The following is a 5,816-nucleotide window of genomic DNA, read 5'->3' as shown; positions in this document are numbered from 1 at the left end:
GGAGGCGTCTGGCCTCTCCAGCAGCTGCCTCCTGAGTGAGCTCTGGGGTTGGGCTCTTATACTTCTTGTCTGGCACCTGACCCTCTGGGAGTGCAGGCTTGGAGTGTTCTGGCTCCGCCCACTCTGGTGTCCGGCAGAGCTTGTCTCTCTCCAGGGTGGCGGGGAACCACACCGCCTCCCCTACGCCCTGTCATAGGGGTACATCCAGGAGAGGCTGCTATGTCTTCCACTGAAAAGATTTCAGATTGACTGTCTCTATCATCTACCTCTTTCTTTGGGCAGGAATCATGTTTTTGTATGTATTTGTATTGCTTTTAATATAGAGGTTCCTGATTCTGATTGCGGGGCCATGAGGCATTACTGTAATGCTAATGTTACCCATCTGCACCAGATCCAACTGAAGTTATTGTGGGGTTTCAGGAATGACTCTGAACCTACCCACAGTAACTTAAGAACTGGGGGCGGGGAGAGAGACTGTTATTCCTTCTTCAGCAGTGGCTCACACTCTCCTAATAGAACAGATTGCCGCTGCCAGTAGTCTGGGTTGCTGCCTGTTCTTTCTGGTGTTTTTGTAGAATCAAGGGACAATACAACTTCAGCACAAATCTTCCAGATTGGGAGGCTGTTACTTCTTTGCCCTAGAAGTGGATGAAGTATCTATGTATATAGACTAACAAACACTTTGGGATTCTTCAGGATGAAAGCTGATAAATACTACATTAACAACTTACATATTTATACTCACACCCTACGATAAGCACCCTCTTTCTATCTCCTTAATAGCTGTAGGTTATAGATGTTTTCATAAACAGAGGAACAGTACTTCTTAGAAAGCAACTTTTTTTCTTCAAATGGTGGATGATTAATATAGGCAGGTTCTGGCAGAAAACCCTAAGGGAAGAGGAAAATTAATTTCCTTTTATGTACTTATTTGTGTGTATGTGTGTGTGTGTGAGAGCGAGAGAGAGGTTTTCACCCCTTCTTGAATAGACAAAAAAATAAAAAACCTCTGGTACCAAAACCCTTCTAGTGCCTTGTAAGATCTGTGCAGAACTTGAATCTGCTGGGGACTACATTTGTGCCAATAACTAATTTTTTTTTTGTTTGGAGGCAGTTCTTCCTCACCCCTCCCCCGCAAAAAAAAATGGTTCAGGCCAAACTGAATCAGAAATTTTTCAGAACTTTTGGTGTCTCTTCTGCAGTGGGAATTCAAACCTGAGTCTTTCACATTCCAGGTAGGTTCCCTTAATGATACATTAGTACCTGTGCATAAGATTTTTTAAGTGAGAAGACCATTGCACTGGGGCAATCTCACTCTGTCATCTGCTGAAGTTGAAGACCAGTGGTGACATAAAACAACCATTCTGAACTTCATTAGCTGTAGTGGATTGCCGTTGACGTCTTTTGTGCCTCGTCAAGCCTTACGTATTCAATTATACATAATTTCAGTGCCTTTCTAGCTATTGGTCCAAAAGGTCTCCTCTGCCTGGTCTGCCAAAAGAGACTTAGGATATGACTATACTACAAGCAATACAGCAGCAGCTACATTGCTATAAAGTAGATACTTACTTCAGCAACTGAAAGGGTTTTTCTGTTGCTGTAGTACATCCACCCCCTTGAAAGGCAGTAGTTAGGTCAATGGAAAAATCTTCTTCAGTCAACCTAGTAGTGTCCACAGTGGGGTTAGGCTGATCTAATTTTTCATAGCCCTGAGCGATGTAGTGAGGTCAACTTACATTTTAAGCGTAGACTAGGCCTTAGTATCCTTGGGATAGATGTTTCCCCTCATGGCTAATCTCTACCTGGTTTAGGCCACCTGTTGAAGCAGTGTCCCAGGATATGGCTACTGCTGCATATTAGCAACTACTTGGAGCCACAGGTGAGAGCTAGGTGTGAAGTGAAGAGCAATGAAAGAGAACCATTCAGAGTGTAACTGCACTGACTTTCAGAGGTACTACCTCTCCTTTTTCACCCCAGTGCCTTAACCAATGGGCTAATGGTTATAAGGTGGGGGGGCACCTTCTCCTCCTCTACCTCATGTCAAATTCACAAATAGTTTTGGATCAATCAAAACTAATTTTTTTTAATTGAATAAACTATTTGTCCAAAAATTTTGCCCAGCTCTACTGAGGACTTTATGTACCTGCACTGGCCCTTTGACTCCTTCATTTTCCACCGGATTCCACTTGAACCTGTGTAAGTGTGGGGAAATGGCACACAGCTGTGTAGACAATGTGAGTTACTTACATCACTATTGGCTGTCCATGCTTGCCAATTTCACAGCTCCGGGCTTGAGCCGGGCTGTCACCAGGGGCGGATGGGGGACTCCAGCTAGGGCCCGGCTGCCCCCGGGGCTCCCCGCTCCAAGCTGGGCTGGCCTGCCAGGCGTCCCACTCCTAGCTCCCCGCCGGGAGCCTGGCTGCATCCATGCTCCTGGCAGGGAGCCGAGAGCCCTGGCAGCTGCTGTGCTCCCGACAGGGAGCTGGGAACCTCCATGTTGATATTTCTGCACCATTTAGAAAGAATCTGGTGTCCAAAATGGCTGCAAGAATGATTTCCCTTCATTATTTTTTAATGTGAATCTTAGAGCTTGCTTCATCATCCAGGGATGTTCTTGTTAAGACTATATGCATCATCTCTGCTCAAAACAGCTGAGCCAACCCAGCTACGTTGTTTTACTCAGATGTATAGGATTTGACAGGTAGCAGACCGTCCTGTCTCTCAAGGCTGTATTATCTATCACTAGCTCTCTATCTAGTATAGTGAGCAGCTGATATTGTTATTGTAAGTGGACTGCAGACTGCTTAATGTTCTGCACCAATTGCCTTCCTGATGAATATAATAAGCTCTACTGGCAGATCTCAGGCGAGGCAGCAATTGCTACAAAGCCACAAAGTAATATTAAGAGCTACAAAACAGCAACATAATTTTTTCTGTGCAAATTTCCTTGAAGTCATTGCAATAATACTTTTGTTGATCAAGTGAGAAAACCTTTTTGCTTGCACGTCTTATCTCTGCTAAATTCAAGATTCAGCTTAGAAGGATTCTGTCGACTTAAAAAAACATGCTGCTGTTTGGACTTTTTTAACTTGCTATTGTTACAAGCAATGTCTATGATGACTATACCAGAAAGATAAGGAGAGAATACTTGTGTCTTTCATTCTGTTTTCTTTCTGCACTGGAAGGCAGTAAGGGATCAATTTGTTTCGCTCTTTCCTCTGGATAGTGATTTAATTTATTCATTATAATTAATATTTGTATTGTGGTAATGCCCAGCCCAAAAGTGCTAGGAGCAAGCGTATAATAAAAAAGAGCAATGTAATGTTGCCCAAAGAGCTTGCAATCTCAGAATGATATAGGCAGTAACAGATGGATACTACAAACAGAGCACTAGGTAACAGACAATGATTAACACAACAAGCATCAGTCAGGGCACACCAGCTTCCTAGTCATTGTTGAGGGTTTTGTAGCCATCATGGCTGAAATGAGTTCTAAAGAGTTTTAATTTCCCTTGTTTTTATGGGCCTTTCACGCAGGAATAGGTGAAAGGGAAAAAAATTGTCAAGGGGACTCAAGAGCAGATTATATTATTTGAAACAACATTCAACTACTTTTTCCTGCAATTGGCTAGATTTCAAAGTGATCATGGCCCTTTTTAGGGCTTACTCCTTCCCCCAAGTAACTACAATTAGAAATTAAGCATTTACAGGCATGTAAAATAAAAGATCTTGACTATTCCTTAATATTCTATATTTGAAAGACATACACAAGTATCTAATTTTTTGGTCAAAACTTTTTCAATGGAAAATTGGGTTTTCAATTAAATGAAATTATTTTGTGAAACGTATCTTCTGTCCATGGAAAATTTTGACGTTACATAAAAAAAAATTGAACACTTAAAAAAAATTGAGACCCCCCTCCCAACCTTTTGATTTAGCAATGATGCAATGGTACATTATAGGACTGGTAGTTTGTGTGCGTATTGGAATTGGAAAAGGTTATATTGGAATTGGAAAGGTTCAGAAAAGGGAAACAAAAATTATTAGGGTATGGAATTGCTTCCATATGAGGAGAGATTAATAAAACTGGGACTTTTCAGCTCGGAAAAGAGACGACTAAGGGGGGAATATGATTTGAGGTCTATAAACTCATGATTGTGTGGAGAAAATAAATAAGGAAGTGTTAGTTACGTCTTCTCCTAACACAAGAACTAGGGGTCACCAAATGAAATTAATAGGCAGCAGGTTTAAAACAAACAAAAGGAAGTATTTCTTCACACAACACACAGTCAACCTGTGGGACTCTTTGCCAGAGGATGTTGTGAAGGCCAAGACTATAACAGGGTTAAAAAAAGAACTAGATAAATTCCTGGAGGATAGGTCCATCAATGGCTATTAGCCAGGATGGGCAGGAATGGTGTCCCTAGCCTCTGTTTGCCAGAAGCTGGGAATGGGCGACAGATCTGGTAAGGGAGCCCAACCCATAGAGGTCAATGTGGGCGTGAGGCACCACAATAACATTTTCAGTATTGTAACTTCAGATTTTGGATTTTTTTCCTACCAAAAAGTTGAAAATTTCCACACAGGGAAAGCCCCATTTTTTCACCAGCTCTAACTTATCTTCACATTTCTGTATATTTTTAACTAGCAGATCTTGCACTTTCAATGTTCTCCAGTAACCTAAACCGAAAAGCACAAATGGTGAATTACCTTCCTACTTGAACCTATACAGCTGTGTTCTCAGAAAATAACCATGAATAGCAATAATAAAAATTAATAGCAATACTTGGGGTGGGGACAACAAAACTGGACTTTTTTATAAATTAAAAACATTACAAATCAAATTGAAAATGTCAAAAAAATGTATCTTATTTTACAAATCCCATTTGAACCATTTTCAGGCAAATTAAAAACTGGCAAGGCCATGTCCTGAGGTGTTCACAATTATTTATTTTGAATGTTCATATGCTGGGTAACTGCTTTGTTCACTTATCTCATGGGTTCACTTGTGTTACATTTTAAGGAGAAAAATCGAACCTAAATTTGCATATGCACTATTCATATTTGGTCAACATTTCAACACGTGGCCAACCCTCTTGTATGGATCTGAGCGCATGACTCTTAAAACAGAGACAGACATGACTCAGAGTGTTAGAATTTTTTTGTTACAGAAGAATATAAAAAATTTGCTAGATAATAGCTAGTCACTTGTGATAGCAAAACTATAAAGGATGAGGTGATGAGAAGGATGAATTTTAAAAGTGCGCAATTACTGGAGACACTAGGTGAAAGGATAACATCTTTCTGTGAACACATTTCTTGCCGATCGCAGAGTAACTCAATTCCAGCACTCATATTGTCAGGAAAGATTGCAGGCAAAGCAGGGAGAGGAAGGAGTGCCAGCTGTATGAGAAACATTGCCAGATGGACTGGTATCCAAAGGAGAGTGGATGCTTTATAACTCTGTTGCAACTGTGAAAAATGGAAGCTAGTGATCAACAACATCCATATAAAAAATGGCACTTGAAGAGAGGGAGTATTCAATATACAATCATTTTGCACACAATATGAATTTTTTACTTGCATAGGCAAATAATTGTGCTGGCTGAATTGTATGTGCAAACCCAGAGGCCTGGTTGAGACACCATTGGAAAATATGGCCCATAAATTGTATTTATTTGTGCTGTGTATTTCCCTTATTTACTTTTACATGTATTGATTCAGATAAAGTGCCCACCATTCCCCCAAATCAGATATTCATCTGAAGAGCACTGGTGTGGAGTCTTTCATTCTGGTGTAAGCTAAGAAACACAGGGG

Source organism: Mauremys reevesii, linkage group 9, assembly GCF_016161935.1.
Source record: "Mauremys reevesii isolate NIE-2019 linkage group 9, ASM1616193v1, whole genome shotgun sequence".
In the NCBI taxonomy this organism is placed as follows: domain Eukaryota; kingdom Metazoa; phylum Chordata; order Testudines; family Geoemydidae; genus Mauremys; species Mauremys reevesii.
This window is presented reverse-complemented; position numbering follows the sequence as displayed.